The sequence below is a fragment of the Hemiscyllium ocellatum genome, chromosome 37 (assembly GCF_020745735.1).
Source record: "Hemiscyllium ocellatum isolate sHemOce1 chromosome 37, sHemOce1.pat.X.cur, whole genome shotgun sequence".
Classification (NCBI taxonomy): Eukaryota; Metazoa; Chordata; class Chondrichthyes; order Orectolobiformes; family Hemiscylliidae; genus Hemiscyllium; species Hemiscyllium ocellatum.
The window spans coordinates 40175408-40199762 of NC_083437.1; the positions used below are offsets into that span (position 1 = coordinate 40175408).

Sequence of the window (24355 nt, forward strand, 5' to 3'; positions counted from 1 at the left end):
ACGCACGCGCATACGTCGGGAGGCGAGGCCTGAGACGGCCGACCACGCAGCGACGGCTGAACGCAGGCGCAGACTCATGTGGCGCCGTCCGGCGGGACGACTGCCGGAACAGTGCCGTACTAGCGCAGGCGCAGTAAACTCCACAGCCGGGAAGCCAGCCCGGGGGTGCCGATCGGACGCAGGCGCAGATCCTCCGGGGTGCCGGCCGCCGGCAGGGCCTCATACCGCTCGGATTATCAGCTCGAAGAAGCCGCCTTGTGTGTGAGTGCCAGGCCGGGAGGAAGAGGCACCTTCACAGGGGAGGGTCAGCTGGACCGGGTAAGGAGCCGCTGTGTGTGTTGTTGGTGGAGGGTGTGAGTGTCCGGGGAGGGGCTGGTGGCTCTGGGCCGGACTCCACTCTCTGAGCACGGACAGAGCCACCGCTTTGTCTCCCCTGGAGCCTCGAGCCCTCACATTAAATCAATCTAAACATCACTCAAATAAAACTCTCAGTGAGTTCAAACCAGCAGGGCAACTAGTGCCCCTGTTCCGTGACATTGTAAAACCTCAGCTGAGAGCTTGATACAAAAGGTTTCCTGTGTCTGAGAGACTGCTGTGTGTTGAGAGACAGATGTACATTGCTGTAGCGCCCTTCACAACCTCAGCTCGTCCCTCAGCACTGTGGCAGCCCCAGGCCAATGTTTAGTGGATATAGCTTGATATCCAACCATGGCAGATGGTGACACTTAAATTCAATCAGAACTGGAATAAATTGCTGCTGCAATGTGTAACCACTGTCAGATTAGATTAGATCCCCTACAGTGTGGAAACAGGCCCTTCGGCCCAACAAGTCCATACTGACCCTCCGGAGAGTAACTCACCCAGACCCATTTCCCTCTGAATGATGCACCTAACACTGGACAATTTAGCATAGCCAATTCACCTGACCTGCACATCTTTGGATTGTGGGAGGAAACTGGAGCACCTGGAGGAAACCCACACAGACACGTTATGACAAAAATCTCCATCTAGTTTACTAATGTCCTTTAGGAAAGGAAATGTACTATCCTTACCCAGTCTGGCCTACATGTGACTCCTGATCTACAGTGATGTGATTGACTCTTTAAGTGCTCTCAGGGAACACAGCCAGTGACACCCTGATTGCATGAATGAATTTTAAAAAGAACAGACATTAAAATAGTTTGTTTCTGTAGTCACTGTCATAATGCATGTGCTGATCAATTCACACACAGTATGCTGTCCTAGTGTGATGTTAACCAAGGAAATCATTACTTTTTGCGATGTAGATTGGGTGAATATTTGGAAGGGCACTGGGGAATGACTCCCCTACAGCTTTTTGTTGAGATCATTTTCATCTCTGTGAGAACAGATATGTCCTCAGTTTAACATCACAGCTGAAAAACAACAACACCTTGCAAAAATGTACTTGCTTGGTACTCTACTGGAATGTTAGTATGTTTTGGTGCTTAAATGTTGGACTGAAATAATTTATGGATTCTGTGTGTTTTGGAGGGGAGATGGTGAATGCTGTAGTTGCTTTGTGTAAAGATTGAGGTGCTGCCTTTTGCAAGTTTATTGAGGAAGGTGGAGGTAGTGGGAAAATAGTGTGCTTTCAGGAAGTTTTGACAGTCATAACACCACTTATGCTGTCCTGCCCCCCACCTACCTAGTATGCAAACTTAGAATTGTTATAGAATCCCCACAGTGCAAAAAGAGATCATTCAGCTCGTCAAGTCTGCACTGACTCTAAAGAGTATTCCCATCACCCCATGCTTACTCTAACTAACCCACCCCTTCTACACATCTATGGTCACTGTAGGGAAATGTAGCATTACCAATCCCCACCTAACTTGCACATCTTTTTACTGGGGGAGGAAACCAAAACATTTTGGAATTCCATGCAGACACAAGGCGAACGTGCAAGCTCCACACAGACAGTCACTCAAAAATGGAATCAATCCCGGAGCCCTAGCACCATGAGACAGCAGTGCTAACTACTGAGCCACCGTGCTGCCCTTTGGTAGGTGGATGCAGGCAGAAGGAGTTTTAAAGACTTGATTTTAAACATGAATTGACAGCTAAAATGACCAGTTCCAGAACAGTCTCTTCATGTGTAGATCAGATTTCAATAAAAATACAACAAATAAAAATGTGTACCTGACTAAATAAAGCAAGCAAAACAAATAGAGCTCCAAGATCAGTACTTGTGTAGTATTTTGAAGGGTTGACTGAGGGAGGAATGTTGAAGTCACTAGAAAAGAACATCATTTTCAAATGGTGTTATGAGATTCTTAATGTTCATCTGAAGCCCCAGAAGATTTGAATGATTTATTGTCAGTTTTACAGTGAATGGTTCAGTAAAATACAGTGAAAGCTTCAACTGTTGCCCTAGTCTGGCGTCATTTTAAATAGTTTAAGAGTAAAAAGATAATAACTCAGAGCGTCTATCTTTATTCTGCTGCCTCTGCCATGTGTCACTCACCAGTGAAACGACAACACCACCCATTGTCCACTGACTCGCTGCCGCCTGTGCTGGACCCGCCATTGTAGGAGTCACCACTCTTTGTGCCATCTCTTCATTGACCCCACCTCGCTGATGCTGCTGAGTCCCATGCTTGAACCCATACTTGCTCCACGACCAAGAGTCTCTGGCTCCGCTGCTGCCCCACCAGTGCTGGGAGTCCCCGCTCTGGACTTAGTACAGCCAGGAGTCCCTTGTTCTGCTGCACAGCCAGGCCAGGCTACTAGTGTGTCAAGAGTATCCTGTTCTGGCCGCCCTCCTCCGAGATAGAACATAGAAAAGTGCAGCACAGAACAGGCTCTTCAGCCCATGGTGTTGTGCTGAGGATTAATCCTAATCTAAAACAGAATAACCTAACCTGCACTCCCCTCAATTCACTGCTGTCCATGTGCATATTCAGCGGTCACTTAAATGTCCCTGATGACTCTGCTTCCACCACTACCGTTGGCAACGCATTCCATGCACGTGTAACTCTTCGCATAAAGTACCTACCTCTAAAATCTCCTCTATACCTTCCTCCTAACAACTTAAAACAATGACACCTTGTGGCAGTCAATCCTGACCTGTGGAAAAGTCTCTAGCTATCAACTCAATTCATGCCTCTCATTACCTTGTACACCTCAATCGGGTCACCTCTCTTCCTCCTCTCCAGAGAGAAAAGTCTGAGCTCAGTCAACCTCTCCTTGTAAGACAAGCCCTCCAGTCCAGGCAGATCTTGGTAAACCTTCTTTGCACCCTCTCCAAAGCCTCTACATTTTTTTCTGGTCACCCTATTGTAGAACCGGACACAATATTCCAAGCGTGGTTTCACCAGGACTTTGTAGAGCTGCAGCAAAACCTCGCAGCTCTTAAACTTAACCCCCCTGTTAATGAAAGCCTAAACACCATATGCTTTCTTAACAACCCTATCCATTTGGATGGAAACTTTGAGGGATCTATGCACTTGAACACCAAAATCCTGCTGTTCCTCCACACAGCCAAGAATCCTGTCTTTAATCCTATATTCACCATTTAAGTTTGACCTTCCAAAATGCATCCCTTTGCATTTATCCAGGTTGAACTCCATTTGCCATTTCTCAGCCCAGCTCTGCATACTGTCAATGTCACGCTGCAGCCTGCAATAGCCCTCGATACTATCAACGGCACCTCCAAACTTTGTGTCATTGGCAAACTTACTAACCCACCCCTCAACCTCCTTATCCAAAGCATTTATAAAACTACAAAGAACAGAGCCTGAGGGACACCACTCGCCACTGACCTCCAGGCAGAATATTTTCCATCTACAACCACTCTCTGCCTTCTGTCAGCCAGCCAATTCTGAATCCAGATAGCCAAATCTCCCTGTGTCCCATACCTCCTGACTTTGAGCCTACCGTGGGAACCTTATTAAATGTCTTGCTGAAGTCCACATACACCACATACATCCACTGCTTGACATTCGTCGACCTGTCTCATCACCTCCTCAAAGAACTCAATAAGATTTGTGAGGCATGACTTGCCCCTCTCAAAGCCATGTTGACTGCTGTTAATCATGCTATACTTTTCCAAATAGTCATAAATCCTATCCCTCAGAATTCTTCCCAAAACCTTACTGACCACAGATGTAAGACTGACTGGTCTGTAATTGCCAAGGATTTTCCTATTCCTCTTCTTGAAAAGAGGAACAACATTTGCCTCCCTTCAAACCTCTGACTCCCTTGGAGAGTGAGGAAACAAAGGTCTTCACCAGCAGCTTAGCAACCTCCTTTCTTGCTTCGCAGAGCAACCCAGGATAGATCTGGTGTGGCTTTGGGGACTTATCAATCTTAATGTTTGCCAAAATTTCCAGCACATCAACATCCTCAATCTTGATCTGTCCAAGCCTGTTTCCCCGCTCCTCAAAGTTCTCATTCACAACGTTCCTTAGTAAAGTCATAAAACTCTTTTAGGGCTTCCCCTATCTGCTCAGACTCCACGCACAAGTTCCCTATGCTATCCCTGATCGGCCCTACCTTCTCCCTGTTCGTTCTATTATTCTTCCCAAATGAGTAACATGTCTTTGGGTTATCCCTAATCCTTCCCGCCAAGCCTTTTTCATGCCCCCTCCTGGCTCTCCTCACTCCATTTCTGAGCTTCTTCCTAGCAAGTTTGTAATCCTCTAAAGCTGTGCTAGATCCTTGCTTCCTCCACCTTGCGTAAGCTGCCTTCTTCCTTTTGACGGGAAGCTCCTCTGTTCTCAGAGGCTCCTTAATCTTATCCCTTCTTGCCTGTCTCAGAGGAACAAACTTATGCATCACTCGCAACAACTGCTCCTTAAACAGATGTCGTTGCCATCTTGAAGAGTCCGCTCCTGACACCTCCGAATGTTGGAGGAGCTTTGCTGCCACTGACGCTGCTGTCGGCCCCGAGTGCCAGGAGGACGAGCTTGCTGCCTGCTGCTGTCACCCCTGATCACCAGGAGGTGACGCGTCCATTGCTGCTGCCACCTCTGATTGCCAGCAAACCCGCTGCCACTCTGTGCAGGGCCTGTTCACTGCCATGCTGATGCTGCCAACTAACCATTCAAAGACAAAAAAAAAGAAAAATAGCAGAAGTGAAAATAAGAACAAAAATAGATGAGAGCAGGCGAACTCCAGGGACAAACCTGCACATTGCCCTGTTCCCCAACCGCCATCTTGAAAAATGTCTCATGCTCTGACAACTTCTGAAGAGTGCACCTCAGCATCCCTGTCTTTGTTGTGGTATCAACTAACTGTGTAAGTTTAAATCTTGATGTGGAAATTGAATCTAGAATCTTCTAACCCATAGATGAGTGCTATCAACTGAGCTAAGTTAACGGTTTTATAATTGGTAAGTGATGAGCTGCACCTTCTCAAACCCCAACGCTATATCCTCTGGCCCTGAGATGTATCTATCGAAATGTTAAGAGGCAAGGGAGAGATGGTGGTCATGTCAGTGGGTAAATAATGCAGAGACCCAGGCTAATTCAGGAGAGATGATCGGAAACTTTTCTACACAAAGGTGATCGAGGTTTGGAACTCTCTTCCGCCAAGGGCAGGGGATGCTGGATCATTTGTTCATTTTAAATCTGCGATTGATAAGTTTTTATTATAGCTGAAAATGTCTTGCTGGAAAAGCGCAGCAGGTCAGGCAGCATCCAAGGAGCAGGAAAATCAACGTTTCGGGCATAAGCCCTTCTTCAGGAAGAAGGGCTCATGCCCGAAATGTCGATTCTCCCGCTCCTTGGACGCTGCCTGACCTGCTGCGCTTTTCCAGCAACACATTTTCAGCTCTGATCTCCAGCATCTGCAGTCCTCACTTTCTCCTAGAAGTTTTTATTATACAAAGGTATTGAGGGATATGAGCCGAAGGCAGGTAGATGAAATTAGGCCACAGATCAGCAGTGATCTCATTGAATGGCAAAACAGGTTCAAGGCGCTGAAAGGCCGCCTTCTGTTTCTAATGGGGATGTTATGACAGCTGATGGAATTTAAATTCTACTAGTTAAATCTGGAATTGAAGCCCGTCTCAATAATGGTAACCATAAGTATTCATTAATCATCTTGTTCATTTTATGGTTGGCAAGATATAATGTGTGTTGTGTCCCAGAAGTCAGTGCTGGGCCAGGAATGGTTGCTACATTTGCTGAAACACAAAGGTAGGTAGGAAAGTAAGTTATGAGGGGGAGATTGGTGAGCTACAAATGGATATAATAAGCATTCAAGAGTGCATTAGATGATTGTTTGAACAGAAAAAGTGTAACAAGGAATTGGGAAAAGAGAAGAGAGTTTTGATTTGATATATTATTGGCTTATACCGAGATACAGTGAAAAGTATTGTTTTGTATATTAGCCAGACAATCATACCTTACTTAAGTGCATCAGGGTAATAGAACAGAATGCGCAATATAAAGATCAACTCTAATATATGAGCCATCTGTTTATCAGTCTGATAACTGCAGGGAAGAAGCTGTTCTTCAATCTGTTGGTACTAAGTCACAATGTGCTTTGTGTCTGTGTGAGCTGCCCAAATCAGCCAAATGACCATTTTCTCGCTGTAACACCACCGTTGTTCTGAGAAATCTGTTGAGTGAGCGAGCAAAGATTTGGTGATTGACTTAATTTGGGGATACATATGATATTGTCCATTTTAACAGGAAGAATGAAAAATATCAATATTAGCTTATTGTGAGATTGCAGAGCTCTGAGATGCAAAGTGAGCTGATGCATAAATTACCAAAGGTTAAAATTGAGGTACAGCTATACCATTTTGGATACTGTTGGGGGAGAGGGCTCACCAGGGGAGGGCAGCAGTTGGCGCCGTGGCGGGCTCTGCTGTTCAGAAAGGCGGGAAAAAGACTCGTAGAGCCATAGTCATAGATGATTCTATTGTAAGGGGAGTAGATAGGCGCTTCTCTAGCCGTAAACGGAACTCCGGGATGGTATGTTGCCTCCCAGGTGCTTGGCTTAGGGATGTCACGATTGGCTGCAGAACATTCTGAAAGGGGAGGGTGAACGGCCAGTTGTCATGGTGCATATAAACTCCATTGATAGAAGTGAAAAAATGAGATGAGCTCCTGAAAACAGAATTCAGGGAGCTAGGAGAGAAGTTAAAGAGGAGGATCTCCAAGGTAGTGATCTTGGGATTGTTACCAGTGCCATGTGCTAGCCAGGTTAGAAGTGAAAGAATAGGCAGGATGAACACGTGGCTTGAGGGATGATGTAGGAGGGAGGGGTTCAGATTTGTGGGACATTGGGACTGGTTCTGGGGAAGGTGGGACTATTCCAAATTAGATGGTCTACACCTGAATCAGACTGAAACTAATGTCCTTGGGGGAGTTTTTGCTACTGCTGTTGGGGAGGGTTTAAAATAATGTGGCATGGGGTTGGGAACCAGAAGAGAAGAAAAGTAGACAGTGAGGTGGAAGCTAGTGATTATAAGGAACAGGGTCATGAAGTTAGCATTACCAAGGGGAGGAGTAAGCAGAGAGCAGGTGAATGCAAAGGAATAGGTGATGTGAGGTACATATGCTTTAAGGCAGACGATCTTAGGGTTTGGATTGGTGCCTGGGAGTACAACGTAATTGTGATCAGAGAGACTTGGTTGAAGAAAGGGCATGATTGGCAACTAAATGTTCCAGGATATAGATGATTCAAACAGACAGGGAGGAAAGTAAAAGGGGGCGGTGGGGAAGGAGTTGCATTGCTTGTCAGGGATGATATCATGGCTGTGCTAAAGGAGGACACTATGGAAGGCTTGAGCAGTGAGGCATAATGGGTAGAGCTGAGAAATAAGGGTGCAGTTACGTGGTTGGGGCTGTACTACAATGGTGAGTGTGAGGTAGAAGAACAAATAGGTAAACAGATTATGGAAAGATGTAGAGGCAACAGGATGGTGGTGATGGGAGATTTTAATTTTCCCAACAATGACTGGGATACACTTAGTGTCAGAGGTCTGGATGGGGCAGAATTTGTGAGGAGCATCCAGGAAGGTTTTCTAGAACAGTATGTCAATAGTCCAACTAAGGGAGGGGCCATATTGGACCTGGTGTTGTGGAATGAGCCAGGCCAGGTGGTAAAGTTGCAGTGGGGGGTTTCTTTGGGAATAGTGACCACAATTCTATAAGTTTTAGAATACTCGTAGACAAAGGTGAGAGTGGTCCAAAGGGAAGAGTACTAAACTGGGCCAAGGCCAATTATATCAAAATTCAGCAGGAGCTGGGAAATGTGGATTGGGGGCAGCTATTTGAAGTGCAGTCCACATTTGACTGGGAGGCTTACAAACGTAGTGCAGGATAGGCATGTCCCTTTGAAAACAAGGGAAAGGAAAGGCAAGATTCGTGAAATGTGGATGACAGGAGAAATTGTGCAATTAGCCAAGAGGAAAAGGGAAGCATACTTAAGGTCCAGGCAGCTAAGAAGAGAACAGGCTTTAGAGGAATGTTGGGAGAGTAGGACCAATCTTAAACAAGGAATCAAGTGGGCTAAAAGGGGTCATGAAATAAGTTTAGCGAGCAGAATTAAGGAGAATTCCAAGGCCTTCTTTCATAGGTAAGAAGTAAGAGAGTAACTAGAGAAAGGGTTGGTCCATTAAAGGATAAGAAAGGAAGGTTGTGTGTCAAACCAGAGAAAACATGTGAGATTCTCAATGATTACTTTGCATCAGTGTTCTTTGAGGAGAAGGACATAATGAATGTTGACGTAAGAGATAGAAGTTTGTTTACTCTGGATCACATTTACATAAGGAGGGAGGACGTGTTGGGTAGGCTAAAGGATATTAAGGTGGACAGATCACCAGGACCAGATGGGATCTATCCCAGGTTGCTGAGGGAGGCAAGAGAGGAAATAGCTGGGCCCAGACAGATATCTTTGTAGCATCCTTAAACACAGATGAAGTGCTGGAGGACTGGAGAGTTACAAATGTTGTCCCCCATTCAAGAAGGATAGTTGGGATATTTCAGGGAACTACAGACCAGTGAGCCTGACATAAGAGGTGGGAAATTTGCTGGAGAAGGTACTGAAGGATAGGATCAATTTATATTTGGAAGAGAATGGGTTTATCAGTAATCGGCATCATGGTTTTGTGCGGGGGAAATCATGCCTCACCAACTTGAGTCCTTTAAGGAAGTGACTAAGTTGATAGATGAAGGAAGAGCTGTAGATGTCCTATGCATGGACTTTAATCAGGCATTTGATATGGTTCCCATGATAAATTAATGGAGAAAGTGAAGTCACATGGTGTGCAGGGTGTTTGGCTAGGTGGGTAAAGAACTGGTTGAGCAACAGGCGACAAAGAGAAGTAGTTGAAGGGAGTTTCTCGAAATGGAGAAAGGTGACCAGTGGTGTTCCACAGGGATCAGTTCTGGGGCCGCTGTTTATGATGTATGTAAATGATCTGGAAGAGGGTTTTGGTGGTCTGATCAGTAAGTTTGCAGATGACATGAAGATTGGTGGAGTAGCATAAAGCATAGGGGACTGCCAAAGAATACAGAAGAATATAGCTAGACTAGAGAGTTGTTGTGGTTCTGTTCGCCGAGCTGAAAGTTTTTGTTGCAAACGTTTCGTCCTCTTTCTAGGTGACATCCTCAGTGCTTGGGAGCCTCCTGTGAAGCGCTTCTGTGCAGATTCCTCTGGCATTTGTAGTGGTTTGAATCTGCTGCTTCTGGTTGTCAGTTGCTGTCCGCTGCAGGAGCCGGCATATAGGCCACAAATTCTATCAACAGACACATTGACCTAGACCCTATATACCGGCCACTGCAGCGGACAGCAACTGACAACTGGAAGCGGCAGATTCAAACCACTATAAATGCCGGAGGAATCAGCACAGAAGCACTTCACAGGAGGCTCCCAAGCACTGAGGATGTCACCTAGAAAGGGGTCGAAACGTTTGCAACAAAAACTCGCAGTTCGGCGAACATAACCACAACAACGAGCACCTGAGCTACAAATCTTCTCCCAAACTTTGAACGAGAGAGTTGGGCAGAGAGATGGCAGGTGGAGTTCAGTCCGGGCAAATGTGAGGTGATGCATTTTGGAAGGTCTAATTCTAGAGTGAACTATACTGTAAAGGGAAGAGCCTTGGAAAAAGTTGACGAGCTGAGAGTTCAGGTTCACTGTACCCTGAAGGTGGCTGCACAGGTGGATAGAGTGGTTAAGAAGGCGTGTGGAATGCTTGCCTTCATAGGACGGAGTATTGAGTATAAGAGTTGGCAGGTCATCTTAAAATTGTACAAGACTTTGATTCGGCCGTATTAAACAACTGTGTGTCCAGTTCTGGGTGCCACATTACCAAAAGGATGTGGATGCTTTGGAGAGGGTGCAGAGAAGGTTTACGAGGATGTTGCCTGGTATGGAAGGTGCTAGCTACGAAGAGAGGTTGAGTAGGTTAGGTTTGTTTTCATTAGGGAAAAAAAGAGATTGAGAGAGGACCTGATTGAGGTCAACAAAATCATGAAGGGTATAGTCAGGGTAGATAGAGAGAACCTTTTTCCCCAGAGTGAGGGATTTGATAACAAGAGGTTACGTGTTCAAGGTTAAAGTAATGTTTAAGGGGGATACATTACATAGAGAGTGGGAGGTGCCTGGAACAAGTTGCCAGCAGTGATAGTAGAGGCAGGCATTGTAGATTCTTTTGAGTTGTATCTGGACAGATGCATGAGTAGGTGGGGAACAGAGGGATACAGATCCTTAGGAATTAGGCGATGGGTTTAGACAGTGGATTTAGATCAGCACAGCTTTGGATGGTTGAAGGGCCTGTTTCTGGGCTGTAAATTTTCTTTGTTCTTGTATTTTGATTAGTGCAACCAAGGAGTGGCAGATGCAGTTTAATTTGGATAAATGTGAGGTATTGTGGTTTGTTAAGTCAACCAGGGCAGGACTTATACAGTTAATGATAGGACTCTGGGGAGTGTTGTCAAACAGAGACACCTAGGGGTTCAGCTACGTAATTCTTTAGAAGTTGTGTCACAGGTAGGCAGGGTGGTAAAAAAGGCATTTGGCACACTTGCCTTCATTGCTGAGACCATTGCTCAGATCATGACTTGGGACAGCATGTTGTAATTGCACAGGATGTTGGTGAGGCCACTTTTGAAATACTGTGTGCAGTTCTGGTAGTCCTGCTATAAGAAGGATATTATTAAGTTGCTGGAAAGATTTACCAGGATGTGACTGGGACTGGAGGGTTTGAGTAATAAGGAGAGGCTGGATAAGCAGGATTACTTTTCACTGGAGTGTAGGAGATTGAGAGGTTATCTTTAATAACATGAGGGGCAGAGACAAGATGAATTGCAAAGGTCTTTTCCCTAGGGCAGGGAAATTCAAAACTAGAGGTGTAGTTTTAAGGTGAGGAGAAAAATTTAAAAAGGACCTGACGGGCAACTTTTTCCACACACAGGGTGGTTTGCATGAATGAACAGCCAGAGGAAGTGGTGAATGTAGGTACAGTGACAGCATTTAAAAGGCATTTGGATGGGTACATGAATAGGAAAGGTTTAGAGGGATATGGGCCAAATGTAGGCAACTGGGACTAATTTGTTCAGCATGGACAAGTTGGCCCAAAGGTTATGTTTTCATGCTGTATGACTTTATGACTGTATAAAACTAAAGTAGGGAAGTTATACTTCAGTTATATAGGTATTGGTGAGACTACATCTGGAGTGCAGTGTACAATATTGATCACCTTATTTAAGGAATGATATAAATATGTGAAAAGTCATTTAGAGGAGGCCAGTACTTGGAATGGGCATGTTGTCTTATGATAGGTTGGGCTGACTAGGCTTCTGTCCTTTTGATTTTAAAAGAGAAATAGGGGACTTACTTGAAACATATAAGATCCTGAAGGGTCTTAATAGGGGAGTGAGGATGGTTCCTCTTGCAGCAGAATTGATAACTAGGAGTCATTAGGGTTTTTATTTATAACTAAGGGATCATCCAGTTATGACAAACAAGTAATCTTTTCCCATGGAGAGTCATGAGTCTGAGCCCTCTCCCTCAAAAGGCAAAGTCTTTGAATATTTTTAAGGAATTGAAAGGCTATTTGGATCAGATGGGAATATGGAGTAATCCAATCAGCCATAATCTTATTGAATGGCAGAGCAGGTTTTGGAGGCCAAATGACCGCCTCCTGCTTCTCGAATGTTCGCATCCTTCAGGGAAGGAAATCTGCTCTACTCACCTGGTCAGGCCTCCATGTGGCTGCAGATCGGTGGCAACCTGATTGTTTCTTAATTGTCCTCTGAAATGACCCAGCAAGCCACTCAGTTTGAGGACAATTAGGGAAGGGCAGCACATACTTGCCTTGGAAATACTGTCCACATCTGATCAAAGAAATAGAAAGGGGACTCATTGGCACAACACTTGCACATTGCGAGCTAGTTGTAAAATAGCGGCTTTGAGTGATCAACCTACTTTCCTGAGATTACAGAACTTGTGGTCAAAACAACTGAGGGATTGAATTAGCATTTAAGAATTGAATGTTATGGAAATATGAATGTTTGAAGCGTTGATAAAAGTGTTGTTAACTGGGTTGGAAGGCACTTGAGAATAATGCATGAGCTACAAACAGGTGGCAGTGAACTTGAGTCTCTGGAATCCTTGTTGCTGTTGGGAGCAGTCGTTGTCAATTTTTAGCAGGACGACCAGGCTGATTTTCCACAGTGATTCTAATATCACCAAATAGCGACCCAGCAAATGGGGCCATCTGCTTCGGATGGCAATCCCACGCCTTAGAAGAGAAAGTGAGGACTGCAGATGCTGGAGATCAGAGCTGAAAATGTGTTGTTGGAAAAGCGCAGCAGGTCAGGCAGCATCCAAGGAACAGGATTCCTGAAGAAGGGCTTATGCCCGAAATGTCGAATCTCCTGTTCCTTGGATGCTGCCTGACCTGCTGCGCTTTTCCAGCAACACAATCCCATGCCTTAAACTATCACTTTTGGGCGACTAAAGGAAGGTAAACATCAATGATTCACTTCTAGGCAGTACAGTCGGTTCTGCTATAACGTGGTAATCCCATTCTCATGCAATTCTGTGTTATAAAAAAAATCTCATAATAGCAGCACCATTAAAACCAATGGGGCCGGAATTGTGTTATAATCAATACACACTTTAAATATCACGTGATAGAAACCTAGTTGCCTTCCCCTTGGGCCCCCCACATTCCTGTTGAAGAGCTTATGCTCAAAATGTTGACACTCCTCTTTGGATGAGAAAGTGAGGACTGCAGATGCTGGAGATCAGAGCTGAAAATGTGTTGCTGGAAAAGCGCAGCAGGAGAAGGGCTTATGCCCAAAACGTCGAATCTCCTGTTCCTTGGATGCTGCCTGACCTGCGCTTTTCCAGCAACACATTTTCAACTCCTCCTTGGATGCTGCCTGACCGGCTGTGCTTTTCCAGCACCACACATTTTGCCGCTATAGAAATAGGGTCACCCAATTCATCAATAGTGTTATAGCGAATTAACAAAACACATGATAGCAGACCAGATCTGTATTCAGAAAACATGGGAATATGCTGACACAGTCAGTGTGAACAAGAGGTAGGAAGTTATGGAAATGTTAAATAATTGTGTGTTTAATATTGGGAACTGGATTTGAAAATAATGTTGCAACTATAGTGCATTCTTATCAAACTAATTAATTTTGCATGAAATATATTATACCTCTACAATTTCTATAATACTAATTTCACCACTAACACTCCTAAAGGGAGAGATCAGACTGATGATTTACATACTTTTCACTTGCAGAGCAATAGTTTACCAAAAGTGAGGAGAAAGGGGTGGCACGGTGGCTCAGTGGTTAGCGCTGCAGCCTCACAGCACCAGGGTCCCAGGTTCAATTCCGCCTCATGGTGACTGTCTGTGTGGAGTATGCACATTCTCCCCGTGTCTGTGTGAGTTTCCTCTGGGTGCTCTGGTTTCCTCCCACAGTCCAAAGATATGCAGGTCAGGTGAATTGGCCATGCTAAATTGTCCATAGGGATAGGTGCATTAGTCAGAGGGAAATGGGTCTGGGTGGGTTACTCTTTGGAGGGTCAGTGTGGACTGGTTGGGCCAAAGGGCCTGTTTCCACACTGTAGGTGGAATCTAATCTAATCATTTATTTTGTGGACACTTGCATTAACCGCTTAGTCTAAAATGCTCATTACTTGCTTGGAATTCTGCACAACGTTACGTGTCTGGAATGGCACAAGAGTTCACAGTTACCTTCATTGTCAACCTGAACAATTGCAACCTTTTTTGATTTTTCTTATGGATATGGTTTTTGATAGATTTTGAGTTCCCACCTCTTGAAAAAAAGGCTGAAATTTTGCTAGGTGCAACATGATGGGCACTGGTTTCCCAATTACAAACGGTCATGAGCCTTGGTCAGCGTGTATAATTAGATTAGATTGGATCACTTACAGTATGGAAACAGGCCCTTCGGCCCAACCAGTCCACACCGACCCTCCGAAGAGCAACCCACCCAGACCCATTCCCCTACATTTACCCATTCACCTAACACTATGGACAGTTTAGCATGGCCAATTCACCTAACCTGCACATTTTTGGACTGTGGGAGGAAACCGGAGCACCCAGAGGAAACCCACGCAGACACGGGGAGAATGTGCAAACTCCACACAGACAGTTGCCTGAGGTGGGAATTGAACCCGGGTCTCTGGCACCGTGAGGCAGCAGTGCTAACCACCGAGCTGCCCAACCAGTATGCCTTAACCAGTACCAGCTACAATAAACTGACTGATCATTAGTCTCATTTGTTTTTGTTTTGTGAGTTTGCTGCAGACATATTGAGTGTTGTGTTGACCAGAATAAACAATGCCTATATTTCCAAAGTAATTCATTGCCTTTTTAGTCCTCTAAACTGTGCAAGATGCTACAAAAACTCCCAATTCTATCTGTCTTTGCATGTACACCTTGATAAGAATGTTTGCAATGATTTGCAAAGGTACTGAATCATGCCCTCCTCTAATGGCTTGATATGATAATCTTCAAGTTGAAAGAATTTAATTGTGAATTGATGTATATCAACAGGAACGGTGGTACTGTTCCCACTTCTAGGGCAGTAGTCGCAATCAAGACCCTCTTGCCCCAGAGACCTGTCGTAAAATGAGAAGATTTAGTGCATATGTGTGCAATGTATTTTTAAGTGTCAAGTGAACACTGGGGCTGTTGTCTAAAGTACGTCATATAGATTTAAATTTTATGCTTCCATTAATTTGCTGTTTCTCATTACTTAACAATTGTGTCCTCTAATTAAAGGTAAAATGATTGACCTGCATTCTAACGTTACAGTGACACAGTTGCGTTGCTGAATCACTTTAGGAAGAACTTCTGCTGGGTAGGAGCCTTGGAAAATTTAGCTGTTTCTGGTCAAGCATTGAGTCCACAACAGTGGTCACTGAAATTTTGATTGTTTTTCCATGTTTGGTCAAATAAATCTCATGTTAGCTGAGTGGAGACTTACCTGCCTATTGTTCGTTCTAAGAGGAGGAGATTAGGCAAACCCCCAAATAGCTGTCTTTGAGCTGGGTGGTAAGCTGCCTGCTTTCTGATCCTCCAGTCATGCCTATTCCAGAAGGCCAGCACATGCTGGGACTTGAATTTTATAACGGAGGCCAGCCATTCTTGATGGATGGAAACCTACAGTGCCACGAGGATATTTTAATCACGAGATGCAGAGGCTTTTCATTTTACTATTTTTTTTCATTGATTGCAAGGTGTTCCAGCGGTTGAATGAATTTTGCTTGAATTATGTTTACATCAACTATGGGTTTGGTAGATAGTACAGTCACCAAATCAGAGATTAAGTCTCACTCCAGGGGCTTGAGCTGATATTCCGTTGCTGTATTGAATGATGTACTGTTGGAGTTTGCTGTGGGACAGAGACTTATGCAGCATGGAAACCACCTTCAGTCCAACTGGAACACACTGGCCATGTTCCCAAGCTACCTGCCTGCATTTTGTCCATTTCTGTCCAAACCTTTCCTATTTATGGACTTATCCAAATGTCTTTTAAATGTTGTAACTGTATCTGCATCCACCACTTCCTCTGGCACTTCATTTTACACATGAAACTACACTCTCTGTAAAAAGGTTATTCCTATCCTAAGGCGTCACCCACTTCCTTCAAGTGAGAGTAAATGTAAAAGATTCCATGGCACTGTTTAGAAGAGAGCAGGCAAGTTTTCCCTCGTATCTTGGACAAAGTTTATCCTTTAATAAGCATCACCTAAAACAGATAGTGATTAGTTCATATTGCTGTTTGTTGGAGCTCACTGTACACAAACTGATTGCTGCTTTTCTATGTGAAGCTAAGTAGCTAGATTAAAAATCAGCTGTGACTGAAGTAATGGCAAATTTGTGATGTCCTGAGCTCGTGAGCTACACGAATGCAGATCCTTTTTAAGGAGACGGTCTAAATTAAGTTATACTGTCAGCATTTTCCCTCTAAATGTAGAATACAATACCCCCTAAGTTGTCTCAGTGATCTGTATCTAATTGAAAGGTTATTGAAATAACAAAGGTTATTCTAGTGCTGTCATAGAGATTTACAGCACAGAAACAGACACTTTGGTCTAACTTTGCTCCAACCCCAACCTCACCAGCAAACCAGCAGACAAAGGGTGTGCAGTGGTAGTTTGGTGCACTGATCTCTACAATGCTGAAGCCAAGCGCCAACTCAAAGACACTACCTCTTACCAACCCCTCAACCATGACCTCACTCCCACCATCACCAAATCATCATCTCCCAGACTGTACACAACCTCATCACCTCAGGGGATATTCCACCCACAGCTTCCAACCTCACTGTTCGGGAACCCCACACCGCCCAATTCTACCTCCTAGCCAAGATCCACAAGCCTGACCACTGTAGCCGACCTATCATCTCAGCCTGCTCCTGCCCCACCGAGTCCTGCTCCACCTACCTCAATACTTTTCTATTCCCCCTGGTCCAGGAGCTCCCCATATACATTCAGGACACCACCCACACCCTCCACCTCCTCCAAGACTTCTGTTTCCCCGGTCCACAAAGCTTCATCTTCACTGTGGACATCCAGTCCCTCTACACCTCCATCTGCCATAACGAGGGCCTCCAAGCCCTCTGTTTCTTCGTCTCCCGACATCCCCACCAGTACCCTTCCACTGACACTCTTATTCGTTTGGCTGAACTGATTCTCACCCTCAACAATTTCTCCTTCCAATCCTCCCACTTCCTCCAGACAAAAGGAGTAGCCGTAGGCACCCGCATGGGCCCCAGCTATGCCTGTCTCTTTGTCGGTTACGTAGAACAGTCCATCTTCCAGAGTTACACCAGCACACATCTTCCTCCACTACATTGATGACTGCATTGGTGCCACCTCGTGCTCCCATGAGGAGGTTGAACAGTTCATCAATTTCATCAACACATTCCACCCCAACCTCAAATTCACCTGGACCATCTCTGACACCTCACTACCCTTCCTAGACCCCTCCATCTCTAGCCACAAGGACTGATTGAACACCGACATTTTTTACAAACCCACTGACTCCCGCAGCTACCTGGATTACACCTCTCCCACCCTACATCCTGCAAAAAATGCTATCCCGTATTCCCAATCCCTCCGCCTGCACTGTATTTGCTCCCAGGAGGACTATTTCTGCCACGGAACACACCAGATGGCCTCCTTCTTTAAAGACTGAAATTTCCCCTCCCACGTGGTTGAAGATGCCCTCCAACGCATCTTACCCACATCTGCCCTTGAACCCCACCCCTCCAATTGCAACAAGCACATACACCCCTCCATGCCCCCCCCCCCCGTCCTCACCTTCCATTCCACCAATCTCTGCATAAACTGCATCATCCACCGACATTTCTGTCACCTACAAATGAACCCCACCACCAGGGATATATTTCCCTCCCCACCCCTATCCACTTTCCGCAAAGATTTCCCTCTGAGACTACCTGGTCAGGTCCACGCCCCCTAACAAGCCACCCTCCCCTCCTGGCACCTTCCCCTGCTACCGCAGGGATTACAAAACCTGCATCTACACCTCCCCCTTTACCACCACCCAAGGCCCCTAAAGGAGCCTTCTACACTACACCTGCACTTCTGCATGCCATGTATTGTATTAGTTGCTCCTGATGCAGTCTCCTCTACTTTGGGGGGGACTGGATGTCTTCATGCAGAATGTTTTAGAGAACATCTCTGGGACACCTGCACCAATCAACCCCACCACCTTGTGGCTGAAAATTCAACTCCTCCCCACCCCCCCCCCGGACTCTCATCTACTTTCTCTCTAGCCCCACCTCCCCTCACATTTATCCCTCCACCCCGGAGGCTCCCAGCTTCATTCCTGATGAAGGGCTCTGGCCCGAAACATTGATTCTCCCGCTCCTCGATAATGCTTGACCGGCTGTGCTTTTCCAGCAACACACTCTTGACTCTAATCTCCAGCATCTGCAGACCTCACTTTCTCTGACCAGATATTCTAACTTAATCTAGTCCCATTTGCCAGCACTTGGCCCATATCCCTCTCAACCCTTCATGTACCCATCCAGATGCCTTTTAAATGCTGCAGTGATACCAGCCTCCACCTCTTCCTTTGGCAGCTCATTCCGTACAAGCACAACCCTCTACTAGAAAATGTTGCCCCTTAGGTCCCTTTTATGTGTTTCCCTGTCCATTGCGCCTCTTGCAGCTTTTGAGCCTGGGTAACTCCACCTTAGTTAGGTTGCTGTTCCCTAATGTAAGGTTAAAATTGGCTAGGAGAAATTGAGAACTGGAGATCAGAGTTGAGAGTGTGGTGCTGGAAAAGCACAGCCGGTCAGGCAGCATCTGAGGAGCAGGAGAATCCTGATGAAGGGCTTATGCCTGCAACGTCGATTCTCCTGCTCCTTGGATGCTGCCTGACCGGCTGTGTTTTCCAGCAACACACTCTCGACTGCTGTTCCTTAATGTCTGCTTTGTTATATTTGAATTTTATGGACTTGGGTGTTTAGAAGTGACTGTTGATTTATGGGTAAATTCCAAAACTATTTGTTGAGAAATATGGCAATTATTGGAGCATGGATTTGAATTTCACACTTTGCTCTTTTAGCACCATGGTGTGCAGTTATGTACGTCTAATAAAGACCTAGAGATTGGAGTCCCATGCTCTAATATGATGATGTGAATTCATGTTTACCACATCGCAATCTTCCAGGTGTTTCTGAATTAAACATCTATTCTAAACAGAAATGTCAGTGATTGTAAGCCAAAACTGGCTTGTCCTATATTAGGAAAGTAGTTTACGATTGCGGAGGTTTTAGTTCTTAACCCTTGACCCTCTGACAAAGGGTCCGTTAGCTCAGTTGGCTGGATGGCTGCTTTGTGATGCAGGCATTGCAGATTCAATTCCCACCCTAGCTGAGGTCACCCCAAAGGTCCTGCCTTTTCAACCTTACTTTCTTGAAGCATGGTGACCCTTAAGTTAAACTCGCAATCAGTTGTCTCTGTCTGATGAGGGTGTAGCTCTATGATCCTGAGGGACTGTGGTCGTTGTCATTTTGAGGACTGGGCAGCTGGTTTGTGATACCGATAGCATGGGTTCAGTTCCCACATTGGCTGAGGTTGCCGTGAAGAATTTTCCTTCTCAAGCTCTCCCCTCGTCTGTGATGTGGTGACCCTCAGGTTAAGCTACCACCAGTTATCTCACCTTGTAAAGAGGGCAGCCTTATGGTTCAGTAGGACTCTGGTGAGTTTTCTCAGTGTGGAGTCTAAAGATCTAAAGGGGAAGGTTGTTTACCTCGTAATACCTTGTAGCAGTTTTTAATGTGGCATTGTTTCAGCCACTTGGGGACTTGGGGTGTTGAGCTCCAAGACTGGTTCTTTGTGCACGTGTAATATACCCAAATGAAGTCCATTTCAATCTCCAAAGGTTTTCGGCCACTAACCTGTCAATGCTCTCTGATTTTTATTGTGTGTTGCATTGTTAGCTGAGCCTTACTTTTTTGCCAAGTAGAATATTTCCTTCAAATTATGACTGCTGTATTCAGAAAGCTGTCACTGTCTTTCAGAAGTTAGGCAGGGGGTCTGTGGGAGTGAGTCAATATTTGAGAGAGAGATTGGGAACATATCAGTCTTCACAAAATGTCTCCCACACAGACTTTTGGAAATCACTAATCTTTCCCACTGCAGTACTCATTTTTTGCGTGACTTCTCATAAATCTTGAGTTTATTATGAATATGTGCCACAAGCGTTGTTTTAATGAATTATGCAAGGTGCCAGAGTCAGGATGAGAAGCAATTATATTGCTCAAAATTTCATATGGAGGTCAGCACTTTAATTATTGCAGGCCCAACTTTTTAAAGAAAAATCTTCAAGTTCCAGTGCATTAATTAAATTTTAATATTGCAATTAGAATGAGATAACAAAGATGACAACTCGTGGTTATTAAAACATCATTCCTCTTGCCTTCACAAAATATTAAACCTGCTGCAACAGGATTTTTCAAAATGCTTTAAAGCCAGTGAAATAGTTTTGAAGTGCAGCCATTGCTGTGGCTTAGGAAACAGGGCAGCCAATGTGCACACAGCAAGACCCTGCAAGCAGCAACGAGATAATGACCAGGTAAATCTGATCTCGAGATGTTAGTGGGGCAGAATTCTTGGTCAGGACACAAGTCTGTATTTGAGGGTGTTCTCAAACATGCCAGAAATACTTTGAAGCACGATGAAGGTAAAGAAAAAAAAATCAAACAACCACATTTTATGAATCTTCTCATGTAATTTTATTTCATTAGGGAGGAATTGTGAATGAGGTAGCAGCTCAGTTATGGTGGGTAGAGCATTGAGTGCAAGCCTCCTGAACCTAAAGAACATTGAAGACTGAGACTCCGAAAATGGACTGATTGGGTATCTGTAGTTGTTACTGCATAACGAATATCGATACCATCATCTCATATCTGAAATTTCCCTGACTATTTAGATTATACTGGTACATCTCTAATTGTTTATTTTACTGTGAAGTGTCTGTTTAAATACATGTTAAAGAGACAACAGATTTATAACATAGTTACTTAGCATTCAGTTGTTGGTATAAAGTACCATATGGCTGCGCTTCCTGTGCAGATCTTATTAATCATCTCTTTTTACATTTCCATCAGAAAAAAGTGACAAACGCATTTCAAAAAATTTAAAGCGCCATAGGATATCAGCAATTAGCTTGTTAGGTGAAAATGAACACCCATCGATGAAGGAGGGCAAACGTTACAGCAATGTCATGTGGATTGCAAATAGAAGCCATCCACATGTTGATAGAATTAGTTGTTAGTTGTGAGATGAAAGGTGACTTTTATTGCTATCAGCTGTGTAGAATGAAGTAATTATGCACCTCCTTCCCATTTGAGAAAATACATAATATGCACATGCGAAACTGAGAGATTTCAAACAGGATCGACAAATTCATTCAAATTACATAACAGAAAGTAAGTTTGTTCCTCTGATTCTGCTGAAGTGTAATGTTGCGGAGTTGTTGACTATTTCCATTTGAACTGTCAAAACTGGTTCAAAATCCAGCAATACTGTTTTTGTACCTCCTGAGCAATGGTTGTTTGAATTGCTTGGGTTGTAGAATTTTGGGTACATGATGTGTTGTTGATCATAAAACACGTTTCTTGGGAGGACAGATGGCAGATGGTTGAGAATCTGACCTAATATTCTACCAGCATTGTGTGGTAGGCCCTTCTATCTTGTTAAATTAGGAGTGTATTGTATTCTGCACGTAGCCTGTGACAAATCTGAGTTGGCAATGGCTGTCCAAAGTTGGATCATTCCATTCTGAACAGTGACATCCTTCATCCTGATGAGTTGCAAAGAATTGAGACAAAATCCTAAGACAAGGCAAAAGTCAGTGCAAATGCACAATGGCTCACCAAGTAAAACTTAAGGAACAAAGATACTATTTGTTTTATTGTTTGAGTGGATTTAAGTTTATTTTTAAAAATACTTTTTTGCTATTTTCTGTGGCCAGTATCTTATACTTTGGCACTATACTTTAGAAAGTATAAACTCACTTCTTCAATTCTTATCCAGGAACATTTAGTCTTTCAGTTCATGTAAACAGCTAAAATTGTAATGCCCATCATCTGGCTATTAGTGTGATTTCTTTTTATTCACTCACAGGATGTAATTTGGACAGAATTTATTGTCAATGTCAAACTGCCCTTGAGAAAGTAGTAATGAGCTGCCTCCTTAAATCACTGCAATCCATGTAGTGTAGAGACACCCACAGTGCTGTTAAGAAAGGAGACATGTTTCCAAGTCAGGATGATTCATGGCCTGGAGGGGAGCTTGCATTGTGGTGGTGCTCCGATGTCATAAGACCAGCGATGCCCTGTGAATGAATGGAACAACAAAAATTGGCCGCTAGTAGAATAAGACTCAGATGAGTTTGCCCATGATTTGGGAGTCTGCTGTCTTTGAATTTGAAGGCCCTGTTCCTCTTTGAGTAGTGTTAGGTCTTAGTAGGCAGGCCTTGCTGTAACAGCTGATCTGAAAAACATCGCTAATTTGTTTTTATTCGTTCTTGAGATGTGGGCATCATTAACTGGGACATTTATTGCCCATCCCTAGTTTCCATTGAAAGGTGGTGAGCCTTCTCAAAAGCTGTCAAGTGTGAAAAGCAGGGCAGGAGCCACAAAATCTCTTGCCTTTCTCCATTCATAGCTTTCAGGTTGTAGACCTTCTGCAGTTACAAGGAGAGGCAGCATTTCTGGTTTCAGCAGATGTGTAAGAAGTGTCCTCTTTTCACCCTCTGCTGCAGTGTGACATCTGATGTGGCAGCTCCCCATGCAGTCGGGTGTTGGTTGGGACATCTGCTAAGTGTTCTCTAAAATCCTGAGTCTCAGACTGGTTCAGGGGCAGCTATGAGCTTTGAATCGAAAGCACATGCATTTATGTCCCCTAAAAATCTTGGCTCCTTTTCTTTGTAGAAGTAATGGGATGTTGTACATTTGAATGTATTTTCATCACCTTTCCTTGGTATTTCATTAAAAATTAGCAGCCGTCTAAAACCTTCAATTAAAAGCAGTCAGCTTTATTTGTAGTCTTGATGTGGAGGTGCCAGTGTTGGACTGGAGTGTACAAAGTTAAAAATCACAACTCCAGGTTATAGTCCAACAAATAAACCTGTTGGACTATAACCTGGGGTGTGATTTTAGCTTTACTTGGTTGTTTCCTTGCATATGTCACTAATTTGTAAACCTTTTCTGTCAAAGCATTTGCAGTAGAAGTTTTGTAAGCATGGTTACTTTGAGAGTTTTTGTGATGCTGCTATAAACCTTGCTACTTTTCAGAGGTATATTAGATTATCTTTTCCATTATGGATTTTTTTCACTTTTAAGTTTCTTTTCTGTCCCAACTGTATCTTCATATTCTCACTAGTTGAAAACCACCACTTCTGGGCTACGCATCATGCCATGTGTGTGATCTCTAAACCACACTGATCCAATACCATGATCCGCACATATTCCTTAACTCTCATCTCCTGCCCTTGAAATAGGCAGCCATTATAGATCCTCTCTGTTTTGATTCCCCCAGAGTGGTGTCAATTCAGCATGCAGCTGCTTGTCTTTCTAAGATAGCCAGACATTTTAAAATGCAGTAAGATGCTGAACCATTGCCTTTGTGCTTTATTTTCACCTCTGAGGCTGTACGTTGTAAATTTGGTAGTGCGTTATTAGAGTTTTGCTTAATTAAACTGTAATTTTTGATAGCTGTTTGCAACTGGATTCAAGGTCTTTATCACAGTAGTGGAATGTGTTTGCATATTTACTGGATCTCGATCTGCTATTCTACCCCACCTCATCCCCACCACACCTGAATGATTTTTCCCTACCCCTCGATCCTCTGGGATGAAGAGCTGCAGCTGCTCTATTACCAAACTCCAATGGAAAGTTGGATAATGGGTGTCAGCATTCTATTTGGAAATAGGGATTATCACAACCATGTCTTACCTATACAGCTTTTGATATCCATACGCTTTGCAGCAGAAGAGCTCCTGGCTGGTTTGTTTCAACCCCAACGATCATTTACTCTGAGTTAATCTTAGTGACTCAGTTGCCACTCAGTTAAGTCGACACAAACTAGGAGTCATGGTTGGTTGTGCAGTTATGTGCGGCTTGGTGCCGTGTTAAGCATGCATTGCTTTTACTCACTAGAATGGGTGCTGATGCTTTTGGTGTTGTAAGATATTGTAGTTAGCTTTTGGTGATACAAACCAAAAGATGTACTTGAGAGTGAACGATAGTAACAGGGAAAAAGCACAAGGGTAAGATTAATTGGATATCTGTTTCAGAAATATGAACACAATGGGCTTTTCTCTATTTTAAGATTCTATAAT

The 24355-nt window shown here is 44.1% G+C and overlaps 1 protein-coding gene across 1 annotated transcript in view; it reads left to right on the forward strand.

The window, feature by feature from the left end:
- The first annotated feature begins 203 nt into the window (after positions 1 to 203).
- ctnnbip1 (catenin, beta interacting protein 1) overlaps positions 204 to 24355 on the forward strand; it is a 119869-nt gene continuing 95717 nt past the window's right edge. Inside the window, exon 1 of the mRNA XM_060852101.1 lies at positions 204 to 318. The gene's annotated coding sequence lies outside the window, so the exon portion shown is untranslated. The remainder of the gene's footprint in view (positions 319 to 24355) is intronic.